The sequence below is a fragment of the Equus przewalskii genome, chromosome 10 (genome assembly GCF_037783145.1).
Source record: "Equus przewalskii isolate Varuska chromosome 10, EquPr2, whole genome shotgun sequence".
Classification (NCBI taxonomy): Eukaryota; Metazoa; Chordata; class Mammalia; order Perissodactyla; family Equidae; genus Equus; species Equus przewalskii.
In genome coordinates this window covers 54,378,649-54,391,708 of record NC_091840.1, presented here as the reverse complement: position 1 = coordinate 54,391,708, position 13,060 = coordinate 54,378,649, and positions in this window count along the sequence as shown.

Below are 13,060 nucleotides of genomic sequence, written 5' to 3'. Positions count from 1 at the left end.
CTTCTTTTAACTGACTTAAAAACAAATGCATAACTGATTATAGATATATACAAAAACACATAAATTATATGTCTAAACATACATCTATTACATGTTGTATACCTAAACATATGAACATATAACATATAACATATATATCAAATATATATTTGTATTTTTGGACCTAGAACATAGAAATATAGTATATTTGACAATAACAGTGGATGGGAACAGACCTGTATGGGAGTAAGAAAATGACACTAGACAGTAACTTGAATCCACAGGAAGAAATGAAGAGAACCAAAAATGGTGAAGAAAGAGTTTAATACAACAAACTCTATAAATATATCCTTCTCTTCTTTATTCTCTCAGCTTCTCTATAAGACATAAAGTTACAGAAAGTAATAATTACAGCACTGTATTGATGGGTTTGTAGCTTATATGAACATAATAGATCAAACAATAGCACAAAACACAGGGAGTAGGGAATAGAACTATATGAGTGTAATATTTGTATATCTCCTTGAAATCGACATAGTATAAATCTGAAGTAGCTTCTGATAAGATGTATATCACAGCCCTAGAGCAATCACTAAGAAACCATCTCAAAAAATGTAGTTAAAAAATCAGTGAAGGAATCAAAATGTTACAAGAGAAATTATTCACTTAATGAAAAAGACAGCAGTGAAGGAGAAACAAAGGAAGAAAAGAGACATGAGACAATAGAAAACAAAATATTAGACATAAATCAAACCATATCAACAAGAGTACTATATGTGAATAGATTACACAATCCAGTCAAAAGACAGAGATAGTTGGACTGGATAAAAAACAAGACCTAGGGGCCAGCCTAGTGGTGTAGTGGTTAAGGTCACATGCTCCACTTTGGCAACCCAGGGTTCACAGGTTCTGATCCCGGGTGCAGACCTAGCACCACTCGTCAAACCACACTGTTATTCCCACATAAAATGGAGGAAGGTTGGCACAGACATTAGCTCAGCAACAATCCTCCTCGAGCAAAAAGAGGAAGACTGGCAACAGATGTTAGCTCAGGCCCGATCTTCCTCACACACACACACACAAAACAATAATAATAATAAAATAAAAACTTTTTTAACAAAACAAGATCTAACTGTATGCTGACTAAAGGAGATACACTTTAGATTCAAATATACAAATAGATTGAAATTAAACAGAGGAAGAAAATATATACCATGCAAATAGCAACCACAAGAGCACTGCAATGGCTACACTAATAAAAGACAAAATAGACTTTAAAACAAAAAATATTACTAGAGATACATTGGGACACATTACAACACCAAAAAGGTCAATCTAACAGGAAGATATAAACATATAATGCACCTAACAGAGCCTCAGAATATATGAAGCAAAAAATGACAGAACTGAAGGGAAAAATAGACAATTCAGCAGTAATTATCAGAGACTTGAATATCCCTCTTTCAAGACAGGAAAGAAAAAATAAGTAGTCACAAGGATATAGAAGACTTGAACAATATTATAAACCAAACAGACTTAACAGATGTCTATAGAGAGGAATTCAGCAAGCAGAATACATATCCTTCTTGAACGCATATGGAACACTCTCCAGAATAGACCACATGAGAGGCCATTAAGCAAGCTACAATAAAATTTAAAACATTAAAATCACATAAAGCACATTCTCTGACTATAATGGAATAAAATTAGAAATCAATAACAGAAGGAAACTTGAAAAATTCACAAACAACTGGAAAATAAACAACACACTCTTAGATGACTAATGGTCACAGAAGAAATCATAAGGGAAATTAGAAAATACTTTGAGATGGATGCAAACAAAAACAAAACATGCCAAAACTTACGGGCTAGAGCTAAAGCAGAGCTTAGAGGGAAATTAGAGCTGTAAACGCCTATGTTAATAAAAAAGAAAGATCTCAAATCAATAACCTAACCCTCCACCTTAAGAAACAGAAAAAGAAGATCAAACTAAACTCAAATCAAGCAGAAAGAAAGACATAATAAGGATGAGAGCAGAAATAAAGAAAAGAGAACAGAAAAAACAACAGAGAAAATCAATGAAACCAAAAGTTGGTCCTTCGAAAGTTCAACAAAATTGACAAATCTTTAGCTAGACTGACTAAGCATAAAGGAGAAAAGACTTGAATTACTTAAGTCAGGAGTAAAAGAAGCAACATCACTAATGACATTACCAAAATAAAAAAGATTATGTGATTACTATGAACAACCACATGTCAACAAATTAGATAATTTAGATGAAATAGGAAAATTCCTAGAAAGATACAAGCTATGAAAACTGACACAAGAAGAAATGGTAAATATGAATAGTCCTATACAAATAGAGATTGAATTAGCAATCAAAAAAGTTCCCACAAAGAAAAGCTCAGGAAGAATGGTGGAATGAACACAAAATTGGATCAGGTGGAATTTACTAATATGGCCTCTCTAGGCAGAGACTGTGGCCTCGATGTTGTAGCTCAAGGGTTAGAAAGAGTTTTCAGTTTGTTTGGTTGGTTGGCTAAAACAGGGACCAAAAGGTGGTGTACACTAAACGAAGGTGAAATATCAGAACCGTCTTGGTGCACTGTAGAGGCAAGTGTCCAAAGGCTTAGGGAGATTAGAATGTTAGAGTAGATTTGTCACGTAAGACCTGCACACCTACCCTAGGAGGGTGCAGAAGACACACCTTTCACCACAACTGTGAGAAATAAATTTGTGAGGGGAGCCCCAGCCTCCTCAAATAGCTCTGTGGCTGCTCCTCTCTGTAGGTGGGAAATTATAGTGGGAACCACTGCCACTGAACTGGGATCCTTAATTGCAAGAGGGATAATTGGATCTCAGAGTGGCACAGGCCAAATGATGGTCCTTAACTGCCAAAGACAAAGTGAGCATGATTATCATAATGGTCAGTGGAGTCGAATATGAAATCAGAATGACCTGATTCACAGACACCTATGGCACTGGCTAACAGATCACGGAGTCCCTAGAAGAGAAATAGAGGGACAGTCTACTAAATTCTTACTTGATCTATATAAGCAGAAGAGTTCTAGGTCGAGTGAACAGAAATCTAACTTGAGTCACCAAAACAAACAGTCATGGCTCCTTAGTCAATTCTCCGACTTAAGCCGGTTACAGAACCAAAACCCCTCGAATGAAGGGAAGGCCATGTCCCCTTGAGTAAGGAAACCGGTACACTACCAAAAATTTATACTGTTAGTCTTTCTTCCAGCCTTCTCCCAAAGGCATCTACAGGCCTTCACCAGGGTGACTGTGGATTGGGGGAAGGGAAAGAATCAGAATTTGGGGAGATTACTGGATAGTGGCTCTAAATGACACTAATTCCAGGAGACCCAAAATGCTCCCATGTTCCACCAGTCAGGGCTTATGGAAGTCAGGTGGTCAATGAAGTTTTAGCTCAGGTACATCTCACAGTGGGCCCAGTGCATCTCTGAACCCATCCTGTGGCTACTTCATGCAGTTCTGAGAAGCAAAATTGGAATAGATACACTCAGCACCTGGCAGAACTCCCACCTTTGTTCCCTGACCTGTAAAGTCGGGACTATTGACTAAAAGGCCAAGTGGAAGCCACTACAACTACCTCTACTCAGAAACATAAAGAACCAGAGGCAACACTGCATTCCTGGAGGGATTTCAGTGCCACCATCAGGAACTTGAAAGATGCAGGCTGGTGACTCCCACCACGTCCCCAATCAGCTTGCCTATGTGATCTGCAGAGAAAACAGACGGACCCTAGAAAATGCCAGTGGATTATTGTAAACTTAACCACATGGTGACTCTCATTGCAACTGGTCTTCCAGAGGTGGCTTCCTTGCTGGAGAAAATGAACACATGCACTAGTACGTGGTGTGCAGCTATTGAGCTCTCAAATGCTTTTTCTCCATGTTGGTTAGTAAGGACCACCACAAGCAGTTTGCTTTCAGCTGGCAAGGCCAGTGACATTCCTTCACCGTCCTTTGCTGATACACTCAGGGGTGTATTAACCCCCCAGCCTTAAGTCATAATTTAGTTTGCAGAGATCTGCATCACCTTTCCCTTCCACAAGACATCACACTGGTCCATCACATTGATGATATTATGCTAATTTGACCAGTCAGTAGAGGTAGCAAATAATTTAAACTATGTGTCAGACCTTTGTGTGTCAGAGGATGGGAAATAAATCCAACAAAATTTCAGTGGCTTTCCACCTCAGTGAGATTTCTAGGGGTCCAGTGGAGTGGGGCATGTTGAGTTATCCCTTCTAAGGTAAAGGATAAGTTGTTGCATCTGGCCCTTCCTACAACCAAAAAAGTGGCACAATGCCTAGTAGTCTTCTTTGGATCTTGGAGGCAACATATTCCTGATTTGGGTTGCAACTCTAGCCTGAGTGACTCACAAAAGTAGATACTTTTGAGAGGGGCCCAGAGCAAGAGAAGGCTCTGCAACAGGTCCAGGCTACTGTGCAAGCTGTTCTGCCGGCTGGGCCTTGTGACCCAGCAGATCCAATGGTGCTTGAAGTGTCAGTGGCAAATAGGGATGCTGTTTGCAGCCTTTTTAGGGCCTTTATATCTGAATCACAGAAGGACCCTTAGGATTTTGAAGCAAAGCCCTGCCATCCTCTGTGGATAACTATTTTCTTTTTGACAAAGAGCTCTTGGCCTTCCACTGGGCCTTAGTAGAGTCTGAACACTAACCATGGGCCACCAAGTTCCACCCAATCTGAACTGCCCGTCATGGACTGACCCACCAAGCATAAAGTTGACTGTGCACAGCAGCGCCCATCAGCAAGTGGAAGTGGTCTAAGTTACATAAAGAAGTAGCCGAAATGCCCCACTCCTGCTACATTACCTTCTCTAGGTAGCACCTATAGCCTTATTGGGGGGGGAGGGGCGCTCTCTATGATCAGTTGACTAAGGAAAAGAAAACTCAGGCATGGTTTACAGATAGTTTTCATGATATGCAGGCACTACTCAAAATTGGACAACTGGAAGACTACAGCCCTTTCTGGAACATCTCTGAAGGAGAGTGGTGAAGAGAAATCCTCCCAGGGGGTGGAATTTTGGGCAATGCATCTGATTGTTCATTTTTCCTGAAAGGAGAAATGGCCAGAGTTATGAGTCTAGACCGATTCACAAGCTGTGACCCAGGGTTGGGCTGGATGGTCAGAGACTTAGAAGGAACGTGACTGGAAATTTGGTGATAAGAATGTCTGGGGAAGAGGTACGCAGATAGACTTTACCGAATGGACAAAAAACCACGAAGCTATTTGTATCTCACGTGACTGCTAACCAAAGGGTGGCCTCAGCCAAGGATTTTAATAACCAGTGGACAAGATGACCTGTTCGGCGGAGGAGAGTGAATGTCACCCGAGGACTTTGCAATCTCTTCTGTAGAAAGGGTAAGCACATTTTTGCTTGTATGCAGGATAGTCATATCACGTTAGGCAAAAGTGTTACATTGTTATTATCTTTATTTGGAAATTAAGTATGGTTTAAGGAGATGTGTTCGAGTGTCAAGTTGACAAAAGGTGGACGTGGTGGTTAGATTAACGTGTCGGCATGGCTGGCTACCTAGTACTCAAATACTAATCTAGCCATTGATGTGGAGGGATTTTGCAGATGTGATTAATATCTACAATCAACTCAGGTTAAAGATTTTCTTTTTTAAAGATTTTATTTTTTTCCTTTTTCTCCCCAAAGCCCCCTGGTACATAGCCGTATATTCTTAGTTGTGGGTCCCTCTAGCTGTGACACGTGGGATGCCACCTCAGCACGGCCTGATGAGCGGCACCGTGTCCACGCCCAGGATTCGAACTGGCGAAATCCTGGGCCGTCGCAGCGGAGCATGTGAACTCAACCACTCGGCCACGGGGCCGGCCCCCTCAACTGCTGTTAAGGAAAGGAGACTATCTTTGATAATGTGGGTGGTCTTCCAATCGGTTGAAAGGCCTAAAGAGCAAAACCAAAATTTTCCTCAGGAAAAAGAAATTCTTCCAGGTGGAAACTTGGATCTACTCCAAAGATTGAAATGCATCAGAAATAGTAGATATACAGGTACATACAAAAACATTTTTCTCATTTTTAACATTCCTCAAAAGAAAATGAACTATTTAAAGTAAAAATAATAACAGTATTTTGTGAGGTTTGTTACATTTATGGAAGTAATTTGTAACATATGTGGAAGTATGTACGACACTGGTAGCACAAAAGATGAAAGGAGAGGTACATTGAAGTGTGTTGTGATGAAGTTCTTACATCATAGGTCAAGTGGTATAAAGTTATTTGAAGATGGACTACAATAAATTGAAGAATCATAGTCCTGAACTGCCTGTTGTCCAATGTTGGAAAAGTGTTGTTTCATATATTTTTGTCCTGTTTTGTAGTTGTTATGGTGGGAGGACAACCCTGGACACTGTTATCCCTCATGGCCAGAAGTGGAAGTTCCAAAATATAAATGTCTCAATCATAAGTGTATATTATATACAGCATTTAAAGCCATGATTCTGGATGAGATCATGAGAATTAGTATACGTGGAAAATAGGAGTGGCCCATGGCCTGAGCTCTGCAGGCAGGACAATGATTGGAGCACCTGTTGATGAGGAAGCTTCCACAGTGAAGTCGGAAAAGACTTACCAGTGAAGTGGGAGGAAAATCAGGAGCACATGGTATCCAGGAAGCCAAGAGAAGAAGTCTTCAAAAGAAGGGAGTGGTCAAGTCTGTGAAATGGGTCTGAGAACTTAAGCAAGATGAGGTCTGTGACGTGATCACCAAATTCAGCAACATGGAGGCCATTGGTAAGAGTTACAAAAGCATTTTTGGTGAAGAGGTGAGGGAAAAACCCTCACTAATGTAAATTCAAGAGGAAAAAAGCAGAGAAGTTGGAGACAGCTTGTAAGTAACTTCTGAAAAGTTTTGCTGCCAGGAGTAAGAAGGAAATGGATATGAGTCAGAGGGGAAGTGAAGTCAGGAGTGGACATTTTCAAGATGAGAGAAGTAACAGCGTGTTAATAGGCTGAAAGGTCTGATGGAGAGGGGGAAGACAGATCATACCAGAGAGATAGGGAACAATGGCTGAAGCCACGGCTTTGAGGAGCAGGAGGGGTGAGATCTGGTTCTCAAGTGAAGAGGTTGGTCTTTGCTGAAAGCAGGGATAGTGCATCTACTGACAGGAGAGAAGGAAGCCTCGACAGAGACAGAACAAGTAAATGGGTGCACATGGTGCTGGGAGAACGTAGAAGTTCTCTCCCAACTACTTCTATTTTAGCAGTAAAATGGGAAGCAGGGCCATTAACTAAAGTGGGGATAAGCCAAGATAAGCTGGGATTTAGAGAAGAGAAGAAGAATGAAACAACCATCTGGGAGAAGTAGGAGGGTGAACAGTCTAGTTACATTCTACCAGCAGCATTAAATAGCCACTTGAGTTCATGGCCACAAATTTAAAGGGAGATCAATCAATACAGTTGTGGGGTTTCTTTCTCCAGCTATTTTCAGCTTGTATGGGTGCAGAATGGGTAAAGAGTTGAATTATATCAGGGTTATGATTTTTCAAATAATAATAATAGTAATGAAGAGGGGCAAGGAGGTGGTTAAAATGATTGACCATGGATTTTAAGCAGGATATGAAGGAAGCAAGAGCACGAGAAGAGTGAGGTAGAGTGAAAAGATGGTAAGATCAATGGATTGACGCTCCCGTGGGATCTAAGTGTGATTGGCACCCAAGCTTTGCTCCTGGCCCATAACTTCACCGTTGCTGTCATTCATGTGTTAGATCCACCTTATTTCCAGTCTAAAGGGGAAGACATAAATGAAGATTCAAATAAATAAATAAGATGGTTTCACATAGTGATAAAGGCAAGCAAGTAAACGAAGCAGGGTAACGGCAAAGAGAGTCATGGCAGAGATGAGGAAGTGCAGATCTTTCTTGACTTACAATGGGGTTATGTCCCAATAAACACATAGTAAGTTCAAAACATCGTAGGTCGAAAATGAACACCTACCCAACACCATAGCTTAGCCTCACCTCCCTTCAACGTGCTCAGAACACTTACGTTAGCCCACAGTTGGGCAGAATCCTCTGACGCAAAGCCTATTTTATAATACAGTGTTGAATATCTCGTGTAAGTTATTGACTATTGTACTGAAAGTGGAAAACACAATGGCTGTCGGGTAGAGAGTGGTTGTAAGGGTACCGGTTGTTTCTCTTGACTATCTTGGTTCTTTCCTTCTTGCCTTCAAACAATCACAGATCATTTCATACGGCAAAGAACATTCTCTTCAACTTTGGTGCTTTGCTTGGGAACATCCAGAAAGGGACCTCAAGCCTAAGTGTCTTCATCTACAAAATACTGAGAGTCCACACTATAGACTGCATGTTTGTGTCCACCCAAAATTCACATGTGGGAACCCTAACCCCCAAAGTGGTGGTATTTGGAGGTGGGCCTTTGGGAGGTAATGAGGTCACGAGGTCAGGGACTTCACGATGGGATTAATGGGAGAAGACGAGACACCACATCTCTCTCTCCGCCATGTGAGGACACGGTGAGAAGGTGGTTGTCTACAAGCCAGGAAGTGGGCTCTCACCAGACACCAGATCTGCTAGCACCTTGATCTTGGACTTTCCAGCCTCCAGAACTGTGAGAAATCATTTGTTGTTTAAGCCCCTCGGTCTGTGGTATTTTTGTTATGGCAGCCAGAACTGACTAGGACAGTCCATGAACCTCTCATCTTCCTCCACATTTTAGCTGCTTCTCTTCCTCTTCCTTCCTTCCATTATTGGTCACTATATCTAAGTGACTTTCTCTTTTGCCTTTTCTTTACCTCCAACTTTCTAGTTCCAAGTCTTGTACCAATTTTCCCTCACAACATATCTCAAACTTGTTTTTTCCACTTCTAGCCCTACTGCCACCCTTGTTAGTCCAGGCCCTTATCATCTGAGGTCTAAAAATCTTTAGCAACCTTCTAACTGGCCCCTGACTCCACACTCCCTCCCTCTAATCCATCGAGCCTTGATTACTCTTTCTAAGCTACTATTTAGATCTTTTCCTGCTCAAAATCATCTGTGCCTCACCCATGAAATTCCAGACTCAAGAATTTGGTCTCTGGCCTGGAGACAAATCCTTGCACACATGGCTCCAACCTATCTTTTTAGATTTCTTTCCCACCACTCCCCTCAAGAACCCTTCTGTTATTGTCTGACCTGTCTTCTGACCATCTGCAGACATTTCCCACATGCTGGATCACTGTCTGCCTCATCACATCTTACCCTGTCCCATGGCCAGTGGCTTTCCAAACCAACAAGCTCTGTGTCCTGCCTCATAGTAACGATAGGACTTGCAGGATCTAAGTGCGGTTCACCAACATTTGCAGGGTCTGAACTCATGACATCAACACTTTACAGCAAACAGAGACCTTTTCATCCTCATACGTAAAATCCAGGACTGGACTGGGTGATCACCCATGCCAAGAGGGATTCAGGAACTTGCCCCAACTCAAACAGGGACAAGCAGGTCAAAATCATTTCACTCCTTTCCCAGCACCCCTTGCCCCACATCGACTAGCCCTTGAAGTTTGTGTCTTTCATTCCCACAATGTGCTAAGCATCGTTGTGTGCCCTGGGGATGTAGCAATGAACAAGACAGATGGGAAGCCCTACCCTTGTGAAGCTAACATTCCAGAGGAGGAAGACAGACATTAAACAAGATAAGTAAGTAGAATACATGGTGATAAGTGCTATGGAGGGGGGAAAGGAACTGTGGGTGGGAGGGTGTGCAGTTTTTGAGTGTGTGAGGGGGAAGGTGACGTGCAGGTGCAGACAGGAAGGAACAGGGGGAGGGAGGGAGCTCTGCAGGTGTCTGGTCAGAACAGTGCAGGCAGGTGAGACAGGGCTACAGTGGGAGCCCTCTTGGAAGGTTCAGTGAACAGCAAGTTCAGTGTGGCTAAAGCTGAGAGGCCAGGAGGGAGAGGAATAGGAGACGAGGTCAGAGACATTTGCAGACACCACTGGGAAGGACAGCTAAGAGGACTTGAGTGAGACGGGGCGCCACTGGAGGATTGGAGCTGAGGTCTGAGTGACATACTGAGATTTTTAACAGCATCATTTGGTCACTCTGCGGAGAGTAAGCTACAGCAGGGCAGAAGCTGGGCAATCGGTTAGGAGGCGGTGGCAATAACCAGAGATGAGAGGACGGTGGCTCGGACCATCATGGGAGCTACGGATGGGTAAGAAGTGATTGGATTCTGAATTTGTCCTGAAGATAGGGCCAACATGTTTGCTGATGAAGTCAACGTGGAGAATGAGAGAAAGAGAGGGATTAGGGGCAACTCAAAGGTTTTGGCTGCTCAAACCGGAGGATGGAATTACCCTTAACTGAAATAAGAAAGTCTGCTGGAGGAATAAGTATGGGAGAAGATAAGGGGCTCAGTTTTAAATAATGAGAACATGATACGTCTCTCGGGCTTCCAAGTGGAAATGTGTGAGGAGTTAGATAAATGAGTCTGAAGTCCAGGGGAAAGACCCAGGTTAGAAATATAAATCTGAGAATTAGCCACTTTTAGGGGGTACTTAAAGCTTTGAAATTGAATTAGATCACCAAGGGAGTGTGTGTGTGTCCTTATTCTGGTGCATAAGTTTCTTGAAAGGAGGCCTGTTGCCTATGTTTTGTAAGAACTGTGTCTATATCAGGGCGCGATACGTATTAAACAATAACTGTTAAGCACAGACCCTAACAAAATAAAAAGTGCGACACAAATTCATCAGCCGGGAACTCGAGAGGGGTGGGATTGCTTTAAACTCTGCACAGACACACAAAAGAGAAGCAGTAAATTCAGCCATGCTTGGAACCTCGTAGGCTTGTAACTAAAATTGATTTTTTTGTCAAGTGACTCGTCAATGAATTGTGAAATAAAAAGACTCTGGTCTTCAGATTACCAGTTACTTGCATGACTCTGCGCAAACCATTTCTCCTCTCTGAGCCTCTGTTTCTCCAAATGCAGGAATGAGGGAATGGAGCTTAACGCCCCGTCTCCAGCAGGCAGACTGAAATCTTTCCTGGAACCTTTTTTTTTTTTTCAGCTATATGGCTCCCCCAAGTGGTCAATAGCATGAACTGCAGCTCGCGTTTCCGGTAGTGACTTAATAATCGGGCTCGTGCACTGGTCATTCACGACCGGTCAGACATCGTGGTAAGCATTTGGATGCATTTTCTCGTTAAACCATCACCAAAACACTATGAGGCAGTTGTTGTTTTTATCTTCATCTTACAGAGGAGGAATTGAGACACAGGACTCAGGGTTGCTACAGTAAGTGCCGATCCAGGGTTCAAACCCAGGCCGTCTGCGCGCCGAGTCAGGAATCCCGACAACTATGCCGGTCAGGATAAATCACCGACCACCAGTAAGAACGATGAACGGCCAGGGCAGAGAAAGCTTCTGCAGTGTCGGCAGTTGGTGTGGAGAGGTTAGGAATGGTCACCTGCATGTGGAAAAGGTGCCTGGGGGCTCGGCTGAGTCGAAGGACCCTGCTACCACCCCAGGTCAGAAAGGATTCCAGAAGCCATCGAGGCCCCTGGGAAACCAGCGCCTCCCCGCACACCGTCCTCTGCACCACCTGGTGCAGGCCTCTTAAATGCAGCACGACTGCGGAAGCATCATCCACCTCTGGCAGTGTCCTTGCATCAGCGTCTTCAGTGGCACAATTTGAAAATGCACAGAAATCAGCTCGCTTTGCTTGCTTACTTCCTGGTAGTTTTGTGGAATGTTTTTGTTTTTGAGGTTCCACGAAGTGATGGAGATCGAGCAACCAAAAAGTGGCTGAGCCCGGTAGAATCCCAATCTTCTGCACCCACGTCCCACTCAGCCCTCTCTCATGCGCTGTTGTTTAAAAATTATTTCAGAAAAATTCACTCGTTTTGGTGTTCATTTCCATGCGTCTTGACAAAGCATAGCCCGTGTCCCCAAGTTTCCAGGTCGTTCCCACAGCCGCCTGCTCTCACGTGCTTCTCGGAGTCCGCAGGGGGCTGGCTGCTGCTGTGTTCTGTCTGGAGTTCTTAGGTGTCGTCAGCGGAAGACGGAAGCTGGCGTGGGCTCACAGCATCTTGGCCAGCCCAGAAGCCCTCTAAATGCTTCTGATGTTTCAAAAAGAACCACTGGTTTGTATGTTGTCAGGCTTACTGTGTAAGCAAGAGACGACTGCTCCTGAGGCCTGGGGGCAGGGAGCGTGTTGGTCCTCGCGGGGCTCCCCAGGAGCAGGAGCCACAGTAGGGGAGGGGCTCCGATGCCGCACCTGCGGGGCTGCTGGGTCACCGCAGCTCTACGGCCTTCAGCAGGGGGTTGAAGGACTTTCACCCCAGACCTCCCGGCCTCCAGGCGGTTGACTCCTTCTCCTGCTCTGCTCCCTCGGACTCTGACTTACACGTGACCCACACAGCTTGCTTCCCCCTAACGCAGGCGCTCCCTTCCTGTGTTTCCTCTCAGCATCACATCCCACTGCTTCCTTAGCTCAGTATTTCCTAGTCCATAGTCCAGAGAAAGAACAAATGACTGGTCAACTCATCTGTTTACACCGGCCCTGTCACAGGCTGGCTGTGCCCTGCTTAATTTTCCGTGCTCCTGTAAGTGGTACCCCAGCCGAGAGGGTGGAAGGCAGTGCCACGTGTGGCTGCCTGAAGGCAGGTCGCCCACATGGCCTTGTCCAGCACAGTGAGAACTGCCAAGGTTCTTCTTTTACCACTTTTTGTTGTTTTTCCCTAGTATCTTTTAAAAAAATTATTGTGAAATATTTCAGATAAACAAGGGTATATAAAAGATACATATACAATTTAAGAAATAAAACACCAATGTACCCACCATAATCCAGCTTAAGGAATCAACTATTAGTACTATGTTGGAGTCAAGCCCTTGTACACCCCTCTCTGAGTCTACCTCCCTTCCTCTCTGTCCAGAGAAAATCAATATCCTGGGTTTTGAATTAATCATTCTCTTGATTTTTATGTTTTACCACCTTTGAATGTATTACTAAAATATATGTTTTTTAGTTTTGCCTGGTTTGAACTTTACATAAATGGAT